Below are 13,364 nucleotides of genomic sequence, written 5' to 3'. Positions count from 1 at the left end.
GCCTGGTAAATAGGTGGTGAATAAATGAAGTATGTTTGTCTGTATACTAATCTCTCATTACTTCAAATTTGCTATTTATTGGTGTTTTTCCTACAAGAATTTGGAAGATGAGGAGACGGTCAAGGAAAAAACGATAATACTTAAGAGAGAAGTTGGATGAGAGACGGGAGGAAAAATGAACATAGAGGAGAAATGAGCATAGAGTGGAGGATAAAATAATGGAGAAGGAAAGTGGATAGAAGTGGGAAGATGAGGGTCAAGAGGGGAGGAGAAGACTAATTACACAGAGTACATAGAGGCATATATATTGGAGAAATGAGAATGGTGAAAAGGAAGAGAATGTGAGAAGAGAGGAAAAAGAGTAGAGAAGTTGAGAAGACAAAGGATAAGATAGTGTACAATAAAGAAGCTAGATTAGATATTAGGATATCCTAAAGAGATAGGAGAATATAATGAAGTGGATGTAGTAGATGGGAATAAAGAGGACAAGACATAGAGGAGTAGGGGAAGGGACATGGGAGGAGACGAACAAGAGGGAGGGAAATTGTAGACGGAAGAAAGAGAAGCTTTCCTTCATTTATTCATTTGCCAAACGTGTTTTGACTTCCTAATATATACATGGCCCTAAAGTAAATTCTGGAAATGCAAACATTAATGAGACATAGTCTCTGTCCTTAAGATAATCACAACATAATAGGGGAGAAAGACTAATAGGATAATAGCAAATGATGTTAACTAAAATGCTAAAGAGATAGGTAGTTATTGGAGTATAGCGCAGGGTCATCTAACTCATTGTTTTGGGACAGGTTGAGAGAAGAGCCCCTGGATAAGGCAACAGCTAGACTTCTGATTATTGATATTAGCATTAGCGTTTTGTATTATTATGTAAGTAGAATGCAGTCAAGAAACTTGTAGGTGGATAGGTAGAGGCAGAAGGAAGAGAGGAAGGACGTTCTAGACAGAGAAAACCAAGTGAGCAGTTGCAGGGAATGGAAGGACATATTTTAGGCAAGAGACTGAGGTGGTCAGTTTTCTATTTCATATATGGCTCTGTAGTTACTGGGTAAATAATGCATTTGAAGGTAAAAAGACTGGAATTAGAGAAAATGATTAAGAAACAGCTGAAATAGTCTAGATTAAAAGTGGTGTTCTAATTCAGAACAATGGATTAAGATGGAGAAGTGGCGATATGTTGAGGAAATCGGCAGTAAATATAGAAAACTTCAGAATGACAGCGAGGAGGAGTTGTGAAGGTAGTAGGTATCCAAATAACATAGGTGAAAGATGGTACGATAGGCTGGAGTAGATGATATGAAAGTTAGGACAAATTTAGATAAGTCTGTGAGGTTATTTTGGGACAAGATAAGCTTAAGGTGATTGTAGATTATCCAGGGAAAGAAGTCTAATAGCAATTGGATATTCAAGTCTTAAGATCAGGAGAGAGATACAATGTAGAGATAAAAGTGTGGTATTGTTAGTATATTGGAACAAATGGAAACATGAAAATGGATGTCATCACTTCAGGAAAGAGTATAGAGGAAGAAGAATTTCATGCCAGGTATCTAGTCATCTAGCACTACTATCAGTAAGGCAGTGGAGGGGAAAGAGGAACCTATGAAAGAAACCAGGAAGAAAATGCCAGGGAGCTGTTAACAGTGTGCAGTATCTTGAAAGCTAAGTGTGGTAGTCAATATTACCACTTGCCAATATTTTCACTTCACCTCCATCTGGCTACAAAGTAGTACTATACTTCCCTGAGCCTTGAAGTTCAGCATGGACAAATGACTTGCTTTGGCTAACCAAATGTGAGTGTAAATAGTATGTCAGCTCTGAGAGAGGATGGGAAGCCCTTCAAGAGCCAATACGTAATTTGCCATGTTGCCTTCCCCTGGCCACAGTAAGTAGCATTATGCCAGGTGATCTTGGCCCTATCATTCTATGCCCCTTATTGAAGATGACATACAAGTGAGTGGGTCCCCCTTCCCCAACCAGAGATAGTGTGAGTGAGAAATAAACTTCCGTTACTTTAGGACACTGAGATTTTCAGATTGTTTCCTATTGCATATTGATCTAACCCACCTTGACTGATAAAGTTTCAAAACAATGAGAGTTATCAATAATAACACCACTAATAGTATAATAAGTATATTAATTAACATCAATATAGTACTTAAAATAGGACAGACACTGTTCTAATCATTCTACTTTTATAATATTCATAACAGCTTTAACAACAGTATGAGATAGGTACTATCATCCCAACTTTACAGATGAAAAAAAACGGAGACACGACGTGGGTAAGAGAATTTTTCAAGTTCACTTGGGTAGTAGATGGTTGAGCCAGCATTATTAATATGGTAGTGTAGCTGCAAGTTCATGCACTTTACCCTGTTTACACATTTTTTACAACATTGTTGGCTATAAAAAGAGATGTAATATAGAGACTTAAAGGTATGTCTTAGGTTTGGTAACATGGAGGATATTAGTGTTCTTCACATACACTGTTTCAATACAGTGGCTAGTGCAATGGAGAGTTTTAGGAGTTGGAGTGGGGAGATAGTGCACATAGAAAATACCTTCGAGAAGCTTGTTTGAAAATGAAAGGGAGGGAAGTATCATAGCTACATTCGGGGGTAAAAGAAATTGCTTTTGTTTTCAGAGGAGAGATTGACACATATTTGTGAGATAGTACAAAAGAGTCAGTAGGAAGACAAAGATTGAAGATATAGTAGAACTAACACATCGCTGACAGCAAGTTCTCATAAATACCATAAAGGGGATGATATCAAATCTACAGTTAGAGTTTTACTTGAAATGAAGAGGGACACCTCTTCTCACATTGCATGAAAGGTTATGAGGTTATATATAAATGTTGAAATGAAGGTAGGGAGGATAGTACAGAGAAAAGGTATGAATGAGTGTCATATATCAAGGAGAATTTGGGGAAACAGAGCATTAGGGAAGGAATAGATGGAAGAGAGGCATGCTTGTAATAAATTATAGGAAAGAGAAGAGTTTGAAAAAGAGATAAGAGTTCACACAAGTGTGAAAAGAATGGAGTGGAGTATATGTAAACAGAAAAGAAGCTGTATGGAATGAGGTGGATGGAGGGACAGAATAATGAGGAGGAGATGTGGATGGGCAGAAGACAGTAAGCAAATGGAAGAGAAGCAAGAGGAAGGAGAAAGTAATGGGCAGGAAAGGATCTGAACACAGTAGAGATTGCAAATAGTGAGGAAAAATAGAGAATGAATGAAAAGAACAGGATAGAGGAGAAACAACAATAAAAGGAATAACGCATAGAGAATAGGTTTAAGTTTTGGAGGAGGGATAGAGAAGAGAGAAGAAAGGAGAGAGGATGGGAATATTGAAATATAAAAAAATAGAAGATGCAGGTTGAGGAGGGCAGAGGATGAAGCCAAGCAAAGGATTAGTTGCCTTGAAATACAGTTGAATGAATGGGAAGATGATGATAATTGAGCCCTTTATTCTAGTCTGAATTGGACAAGAAAGTCAAGTTCGATGAGATTAGAGTCCATGTAGAATGCCCTTGTGCTTATTCTGATTTACAGAACAGAGGAAGTACAGAAGCATGATGAAGCCGTCGGTTTCCTACACAGTAGCACCTTGGATCCAGGAAGGTGGGCCTGGAGGGAGACATAGGCTCAAAATGGAAAAATAAAAGCCTGGCTCTTTTTACAGCCCCACAATTGATTCACCTAGTGACCTTTGTCAAGTCACAAACCGTTCACTTTCTCTAGTCTGATAATAATGTAGCTGCTGCCTGTCTTGCAGGCATATGAAGAGCACAAATTGAATAAGGTCTGCAGAACACTTAGAATTTTTCAGAAAGTGTTATTCTATAGCACGCCTATTATTATTTTGACCCTCAGGAATCTTATCTGGAGTCCATGGGAAAACTACAGAAGGACAGCTTCCTACTAAAATCTGAGCAAGCATTGCATGGGTATGTAACTAGGGCAGTTTAGAAAGAAGCCTTGCTTTGCCTCATCTTGGGACCTCAGAACAACCATAAAAATAGAGGCTAAAACCCATCACCTGCTGCTTACTTCATCGGCACACATACTAAAATTGGAACAATGCATAGATAATTAGCAGAGCCCAGCCCAAGATGATACACACATTTATCAAATATTTTCTATTATTCAGGCATAGATATATAAAGAACTTCATCTCTATTAATGTCATATTATTTGTTTATGAGGATACGGGTAAACGTGTTCATTGTATATAAATGTTGCATAATATATAATATAGTAAAAAAAAAAGTCCTATTGACTATCTGAATATGAAGGAGAACTATTTATTGAATTTAACTAGATTTTATCCTATTGACTTAAAACATTCATCAGCACATTCACGAGTGCTTATTATGTTTAAAGTTCTGGTGGAATATCTGCTGAGCTACAGAGATAAATAAGGCACAGGTCATGCTCTTAATGACTCTACAGTTAAAGAGACCTATGCACAGATAGCTGCACAATAATATAAAATTCCTGAAATGGAGGTGCAAAATGTGATAGAATCGCAGGAGAAGTCACATCTAAAATGATATGGGGTTATGAAAGAAAGCTGCAAAAGGAGGTGCTGCATAGTTTGTCCCTTGAATCTTGAAGGAAGTGTAGGTGACTATCAAACAAATGAGAGACAGCGCTGAGGTAGAGGAGGGTTTTCCAGGCAGAAGAAATAGTATACACAAAGACATGTATTCATGAATCGACATCATGCATCAGAAAATCCGTGCTTCTTTGTGAGACATGATAGGGGAAAGAGAGAGTACTGTGGGAGCATCTAACAAGGACAGTGAAATGAGTCTGTGGGGAATAGCCACAATAAATTCCAGAGGAAATCACCTTCTGAATGATTTCTGAGACCTAAAAGATCTGTAGAAGTAAATTAAAAGACAGGGAGGAAATATTCCAGAGATAGAGCATAGCATGTATAAAGGCTTGAAGAGTGAGAGGAGAAGGTAGTGATGATACACTGAAGGACTAAAAGTTCAGTGTGATTGGACCAGAGTACAGTGCAGGAAAGTAGTCTGAGGTGGGGAGAGGGGTTTATATGCTATGTTGGCATAAACATGATGAGGATCCATTAAAGACTTTATTGCGGAGGAAGAAATCAAACAAATTTGCATTTAAGATGGATCACTCTGGGAGCAGTGTAGGAGGCAGATTAGAGGAAGGCAAGGCTGAAGATGAGGTGCCTAGCTAAGAAGCTGCCATAATACTCAAATGATAATCCTAATGACAACTATGTATTATATATACTATGTATATGTAGTATACTATGTGTTGAACACCTACTATTTGTTAGGTACTTATGTAAAACATCTCTCATCTTCACAACACTTATTCTAGCTTCAGGTTACTGCTCTTTCCACTAAATTAGGTTTTGAGGAAGAATTGTGGACATACAATATGTTCAAGAGGTAGCATTGATGGCACTTGGTGCCTAATTGGAAGTGTGGAGTTCAGGATGTTGTATGGCTGGTTTCTATAAGCAAATAAGTTGCCTAGGATAATGGAAGTATTAGGGGTGTAATATAAATGATGACCCAATTGTTAACATTTCCATAGAATAAAGAGGAGTAATAAGATTTTGGAACACGGCAGTGATAAAGAAAGGGAGTAGGAAATATAGCCAAATAGCATACCTATTTGGAAGGATTTGTGTATGACAGATGAGGGATGATAATGAAGAAGTGATATAGAATATGTTTATCCTGTAGTTACAGGGAAACATTGTTTTTACAGATTTATTTATGTTTTTATTGACATAAAATTGTATTTACTGTGTACAACATGATAAGTATATATACATTGCAGAATAATTAAATCTAGCTAATTCGCAAATGCATTACCTCACATGGTTAACCTTTTGTGATGAGAACACTTGACATCCACTGTCAGCATTTTTCAAGAATACAATATATCATCATTATTGTCAACTAGTCACCATGCTGTATAATAGATCACTTGAACTTATTACTCCTACCTAATTATAAATATGCATCCTTTGACCAACGTAATGTTTTTTAAAGTGAATGACATGACAAGAGAATTTGTGATAACACAAGTTGCTGAACCCCAAAATGAATAACAGTTCAAACATGATAGAAGTGTATTTCTTGCCTCTTAAAGTTCAAAGCAGGTGTTCCCCATTGACAAGCGGCTCATTTCCAAGTGGTGCAACACATGGTTTTCTTTTTTTAAAAATTTTGTCATTATTATACTTTAAGTTTTAAGATACATGTGCACAACGTGCAGGTTTGTTTCAAGACCACTGTGCTTATTTGTATTAAGTCAGTAGAAGATGAAAGAGCACGACAGATTGTATATGGGAGGTATTTATAGACCAGGCCTTGAGTGGCATACTCATTTCTACTGACGTTACTTTAACTAGAATGAGGTCACATGGACATGGTGGGAAAATAAACATTACCAAGAAAATGAGAAAGTGGATTTGGTGAACAGTTGGCAAGTGTTTGCCAATCCCAGGTTTTTTTTTAATTAAAATCCCTGGTTGCATTCTGGAAGATAAATAGACAGAAATACTAGTTAGCATAGTCCAGGAAAGAATGACAGAAGTCCAAGAAAAGGCAGTGAGAAGTGAGAGTGGAAGAAGAAGGGCAAGTATGATGAGAGAGGTTTTCAATAGAACTTGAAGTCCAACTGGATATAGGGTATTGAGGAAAAAGGTGCATGGAGAATGTCCCTGACGTATTCTCCCTGGATACTGAGTGAATTATTAATGACAACAACCACCACAACAAAAACTCACTATAGGAGAAGAAGGAGATATTTTGGAGAGAGGAGGGGATAGTTAGAGAGTTTACATACCTTGGGGATTTGCTATATGCCACCTATTGTGCTAGTTGCTTCACGTGTATTTGTTTCATTTAATCCTCACAGCAATGTTCATGGGTATATACTACAGAAGCATAATATAGCATGGTTATTAAGAAGGTGGGTTCTGCAGTAAGACTGCTCCTGGTCCTTCCTCTGTAAAATGAGGCAAATCATAACAATGCCTGCCTCATAGGCCATTGCAGGAGGTAAATGCGATAAGGCATGTAAATTGCTTGATATACTTCTTGACATTCTGTGAGGTGTTTTTATTTTTATTGTTAATATCCCTATTTTTACAGTTAGTAAACTGAAGTTTCAATAGAGCAAACTCACACCACCATTAAGTGGCAGAGCTGGTATAGAGACCCAAGTCATTGTGCTAGTGAAAACCTTTTTTCCCCTTTACATCACATCATTTCCTCTAATAAGGAAAGGTGTGGGCTATCAATTTTAAATAACGAATCTGAGGTGGACATGACAAGCTGCAGTTGGAAATGCAGGTCTGGAACTCAGGAAAAGTTTGACACAGTGGGATTTTGTAAAACTGAATACATTGCACAAAATGTCAGCTATGGGTTATGTTACACAGTAATAGTGTCCTACATTTAGCTCAAAGGAAATAGGCACTAGTTTCTCCATGTTTAATAATCAAGAGGAAAGTGGTGCTCTGAACCAGTTAAGTGAGGGTTGCTATCATATTAAGACCACGAAATTTTTTATTGTATGACTGAGTCAGTTTTATGTGCTTTGAATATTCCGAAGACAAACTATGTGAGGGCTAAATTCTGCATGTTAGGAACCCTCCTCCCACAAACTTCATCAGTAAAATTCTTCTCCTACTTATTTAGATGCAAATGGCTTGCACTTGTGTTTTCATTATAGACTCTGCCTCTGAAATGGCCAGGAACCAGGGAAAGATTTGGGCCAGACTGTTAGTTGTATAGGATTTAACATAATCAGATCAACCAAGCATTGATAGCTTGTTTCACACAGTCGTTTTTTTGTAATGGCTTTTGCTCTAGGGGATTCCACCTGTAGTTCCTTATTCATTTAGCTAGCAACTGACTCACAGAGCCACACGTAGTGAATCTCACTCTAATGAACAGCAGTAAGAGCATAGAAGAGATGGAGTGGTTCATTTTGGGCTCTGAGAAAGCTTACAATGAGGTGAGAAGGAAATAATAGTGTAAGTCCTCAGTCAATCCCAAATTACTCTGTGCACTTCATGCAAGGACATCAACTCCTGCCCTTCAAGAGCTCATATCTTAGGAGGAAAGACAGGGCACATCATTCACTGTACTATAAGGCATAATGGAAGTTTCACACAAAGCTAACAGTGAAGTGCTATGTGCTAAAAATTACAGGATTCACTGAAACTTGGGGACATGGACCCAGATGTGTGGCAGGGCTTCACAGGGGAACTAACATTTGAGCTGGAAGGTGGGAAGGAAAAAAGTATTCCTGAGAAGTTTCCTCACATTTATTTCATTTTTGCCAGTTCCATGTGGAAATCATGGCCTTGAAATAACAAGGACTGCCTTTATTCTCCAAGCAAGAAACTGGTCTCCAGGCAAATTGAGTCCATTTAAAAGTTCATTCTAACAGAGGGATTTATAGGTCAATATAAGTGTCCCTCTTGTTCCAAAGAACCCAGTCTATTTTAGATGCTACCCCTAGACAGAGTAGAAACTCTGTTGGAATAAACATCAGAGAAGGAATTAAGAGCCACGGGTGTGAATCCCAACTTTGGAACAGATCAGCAGTCTAACCATGGGCAAGGTATTTCTCTTCTCTGGGTCTCAGTCTCTTCTTTTGGGATACATTGCTGAAAATACCTGCTCTGCCTATCTCACAGAAATGTTTATTAAATCAGGAAACAGCTGTCAACCATCTGCTATGTGCCAATTGCCATACCAGCGATGGGATTACAGTGATGAAGAGACCACTCTCTCAAGTTGCTTATAGTCCTGTGCAGAAGAGAGAGAGCTAAACAGACACTAATAATCCTATTGTGGTAAGGTCTAAGACTGTTGTCCAAAGAGCTCTTAGGTTGCTGTGAGCTAGAGGAAACCACAATACTTGTAGGGTACAGACAAAGCATCATGCAAGAGGGAATATTTGAGAAAAGACTTGAAGGAAATACGTTGTGCATATAAAAAGGAAAGGGTATTCCAGGCAGGAAAAAAAATGTATGAAAAGACACAGATACATGAGAGTTTTGTTTTGTAAAATTGTAAGTTTTTACAGATGGCTGGAGAAAGGGGGAAAGCGTGTCAGAAAATGAGGTTGGAGCTACACCTCTGAGATAATTGTTAAAACTCAGACGTGCTCCCTCTGAAGGCTAAATGGAGCAGTAAAGTGGTGGCCCTCCTTCCTGTGTACTGAGCTTCTTGTCCATAGCTTGAAGATTTAATGGGACACCTCGGACAACTGGCATTCTTGTGACTAATGTGCTGCTTGGTTTGGGTGTTTGGTGGTAGTATATTTCAAGTGACTCATGCTGTACTGATAATGGCTATTAATGATTTGTTATTCTTCCTTTTTCACCATAAATCCCAAATCCTGCCCTTTACTCCATTAGTTGTAGAAACAGCTGGCCTGGCACCTCAACTGCTCCTGAAGCAGTGTTATCTGTCCTTAGAGAGAACATTCCTAAGAGTTCACAACAGGTTGTTCCACTTCGAGAAGGCCTAATTGACAGATTGCTTTCAGTACGGCTCATACTAAACTCCAGAGCCCCTTGTCTCCTAGAAAGTTCAAACTGTTCCCTCCTACATTATACTTAAACACATTGATAGCCTCACTGAACAACCAGTACATATATTCAATAAACTTTAGATTTTTAACCTTTAGGATTCTAGTTAGTGTGGGAGCCTTTTTTCTCTAACCTTATTTATGGTTTTCTCCTATTTTATGCCCTTATTTAAAAAATAATCAGTATTCTATGTGCAAAAATCTAAGAATGATTTGATATTTTTCTGTGGGGCAGTTAATTTAGGTGACTCATTTTCATTCAATTAATTTTGCAGATTTTTAAATTCTTTAATTGAGAAATAGCTTGCATATTTTAAAGTACACAAATGTTATGTGTATACCTCCACAGTATTCTGGGTAAGGAATACGGGCTAGAGTTGCTGCATTAGAAGGGTAAAGTAATGGAGAAGTAGCTTATGATAACCAGAACCTCGCTTTCCAGAAGTGTCACTCTCCCTGGGTCGAAGGCAAATGGGCACTGTCTTAATCCATTTGAACTGCTATAATAAAACACCTTAGACTGGGTAATTTATAAACAACAGAACTTACTTCTCACTTGTTCTCGAGGTCAGGAAGTCCAAGATCAAGGCTCCAGTACATTCAGTGTCTAAAGGCTGCCTCTCTGCTTCAAATATGGCAATTTTTTGCTGTGTCCTCACATGGCAGAAGAGACTAACATTTTCCTTTAGGTCACTTTTATAGGGCCAGTAATCCCATTCAAGAGGACAGAGCCCTCATGACCTAATCACTTCTCTAATGCCCCATCACTTAATACTATCACATTAGTGGTTATATTAAAATTTCAACATTAAAATTTCAACATTTTAATTTCAGGGGGACACAAACATTCAGACCACAGCAGGCACTGAGGACATGGATGTAATAGTTTGAGTTGGAAAATTTTCTCATTGGGTTAGTGTGTTGCATGGATTTCCATCTAAAAGCAAATGACTTACATGTGTGTTCAATCTAATTCAGGAGACAAGACATATGTACCAGCAAAAATATCCTTAATATGCAAAGCACTGTATAATAAATGCAAAGTAAATACTGGCTTTTGTATCAATGGTATAATAAAATGTTAAAAATCAGCAAATCATACAGTAAGAATAATCTCTGATATGTTTGCTTGTTTTGAAAATGTACTTAGGTATTTCCAATAAAGATGAGATAAGGGCACCAAATAGCCAAGTCACTAATTTGTCTCAGTTCCAAAGGTATAGAAAGAAATTATTTACCCTGTGACTTTTAGTCAATAGCAGGGATTTTGAACCCAATGAGATGGCATAGCATAATTGCTGGACCAAATGTTTCAAATGACCATATGCAGTCTATGGTTTACTGCTTGCTTCATTTCCCCTCCCTCCTTCAAGACTCTGATACATATACCTTCTGCCTGAGATGTGTGGCGAGTCAGTGAAAAGACGTGAACCCAGTATGCTGAATCTCAGTTGTTAGACTTCTTGTCTTCCCTAGATACCATCACTTCCTTTGTAGTATCATCCAGTCTTAGGGCTTCAGTTAGCATCTGCAAGGTGTTAGCTAACAAGACACAGAAAACTGAAGGAACTTACACATAGCTACTACTACAAGCTGGGTTCCTGGTGGACCTGGGTTTTAAATCTGGCAGTCTGGCTTTGGAATCCATGCTCTATTTTTAATAAATAAATAAAAATAATATGTATTTATGGTGTACAACAGAATGTCTTGATATATTTATACATTGGGGAATAGCTAAATCAAGCTAATTTTCATATGCATTACTTCACATCTCAATTTTTGTGCTGAGAACATGTAAATTCTGCTCTCTTACAATTTTTAAATATATAAAACACTGTTATTAACTATAGTCACCATGTTGTACAATAGATCTCTTGAATTTATTTTTCCTGTGTAACTGAAATTTTATATTCTTTCACCAACATCTCCTCAGTCCTCCTACTTCCTGGCCACCATTCTACTATCTTTCTGAGTCCAACTTTTATACACTCCACATATAAATGAGATTGTAGAGTATTTGTCTTTCTGTGTGTGGCTTATTTTGCTTAAGATAATGTCCTCCATGTTCATCCATGTTGTCGCAAATGGCAGGATTTCCTTTACTTCTAAGGCTAAGTAGTATTTTATTGTGTATATATACCACATCTTTTTATCCATTTATCCACCAAGGAATGCTTAAATTGATTCCATATCTTGGCTATTGTGAATAATGCTGAAATAAACATGAAAATGCAGATATTTCTTCAACATACTGATTTCATTTCCTTTGGATGCATGTACACACAGTAGTGGGATTGCTGGGTTATATGGTATTTCTATTTTTAATTTTTGAGGAACCTCCATACTGTTTTTTATAATGGTGATATGAAAGAGTTCTCTTCACATTCTCGCCAACACCTATCTTTTATCTTTTTGATAGTAGCCATCCTAACAGGTGTGAGGTAATATCTGATTGTGGTTTTGATTTGAATTTCTCTGATTATTTATGAAGTTGAGCCTCTTTTCATACATCTATGACAAATATTTATTCAGATCCTTTGCCTATATTAAAAATTGGGCTATTTGTTTTCTTGCTTTTGAGTTGAGTTCCTTATGTATTTTGAATATTAACCCTTTATTTGGTAAATAGTATGCAATATTTTCTCCCGTTCCATAGATTATCTCTTCACTATGTTAACTGTTGCCTTGGATGTACAGAAGCTTTTTAGATTGATGTAATGCCATTTGGCTATTTTTGCTTTTGTTGCCTATGCTTAAGGGGTCATTTACAAAAAATATCATTGCCCAGGCCAGTGCTGTTGAGCTTTCTCTCTCTGTTTTCTTCTACTAGTTTTATAGTTTCAACTCAAAATATTTAGAGTTGACTTTTGAGTATGGTGTAAATGGGGTCCAATTTTATTCTTTTGTATGTGGATATCCTGTTTTCCCAACACCATTTATTGAAGAGACTCTTCTTTCCCCCACAGTGTGTCCTTGGCATCTTTTACGAAAACCAATTGACTGTAAATGTGTGGATTTATTTCTGGGCTCTCTATTCTGTTCTGTTGGTCTATGTGTTTGTTTTTATGTTAGTACCATGCTGTTTTGATTACTATAGAAATCAAATAGTGCAATGCTTTGTTCTTTTTGATTTGTTATTTTTGCTTAAGATTGCTTTCGCTATTTGGGGACTTTTTTGGTTCCATACAAATTTTATGGTTTCTTTCTATTTCTGTGAAAAATGTCATTGAATTTTTTTATAAGGATTGCATTGAATCTGTAGCTCACTTTGGGTAGTATCAATATTTTAACAATATGAATTCTTTCAATCCATGAACACAAGATGATTTTCAATTTATTTGTGTCTTCTTCAGTTTCTTTCATCGACGTTTAGTGTATACATCTTTCATCTCTGAAAATGTTAAATTTATTCTCAAGCATATCTTTGTAGCTATAGTGAATTGGATTATTTTCTTGATGTATTTTTTAAATAGTGTGTAGAAATGTTACTGATTTTTGCACGTTGATTTTGTATCCTGCAACTTTACTGAGTCCATTTATTAGTTCTGACAATTGTTTGTTGGGGTCTTTAGGATTTTCAATATATGTAATCATGGGATATGCAGACAGAGACGATTTAATGTCTTCCTTTCCTATTTAGATGTCTGTTATTTCTTTCCCTTGCCTAATTGCTCCAGCTACAAAACCCCAAAGACTCTACCAAAAGACTCCTAAATTTGATAAATGAATTCAGTAGTT

The 13,364-nt window shown here is 37.1% G+C and overlaps 1 protein-coding gene and 1 non-coding gene across 4 annotated transcripts in view; both read left to right on the top strand.

The window, feature by feature from the left end:
• Positions 1-13,364, top strand: part of GABRA3 (gamma-aminobutyric acid type A receptor subunit alpha3) — a 267,252-nt gene that overhangs the window by 181,119 nt on the left and 72,769 nt on the right. The window lies entirely within an intron of this gene.
• Positions 4,063-4,167, top strand: LOC116812332 (U6 spliceosomal RNA). The gene has a single exon (XR_004370638.1). It is a non-coding gene; the product is annotated as a U6 spliceosomal RNA (small nuclear RNA).

This window comes from Hylobates moloch, unplaced genomic scaffold (assembly GCF_009828535.3).
Source record: "Hylobates moloch isolate HMO894 unplaced genomic scaffold, HMol_V3 SCAFFOLD_7, whole genome shotgun sequence".
Classification (NCBI taxonomy): Eukaryota; Metazoa; Chordata; class Mammalia; order Primates; family Hylobatidae; genus Hylobates; species Hylobates moloch.
This window is presented reverse-complemented; position numbering and strand designations above follow the sequence as displayed.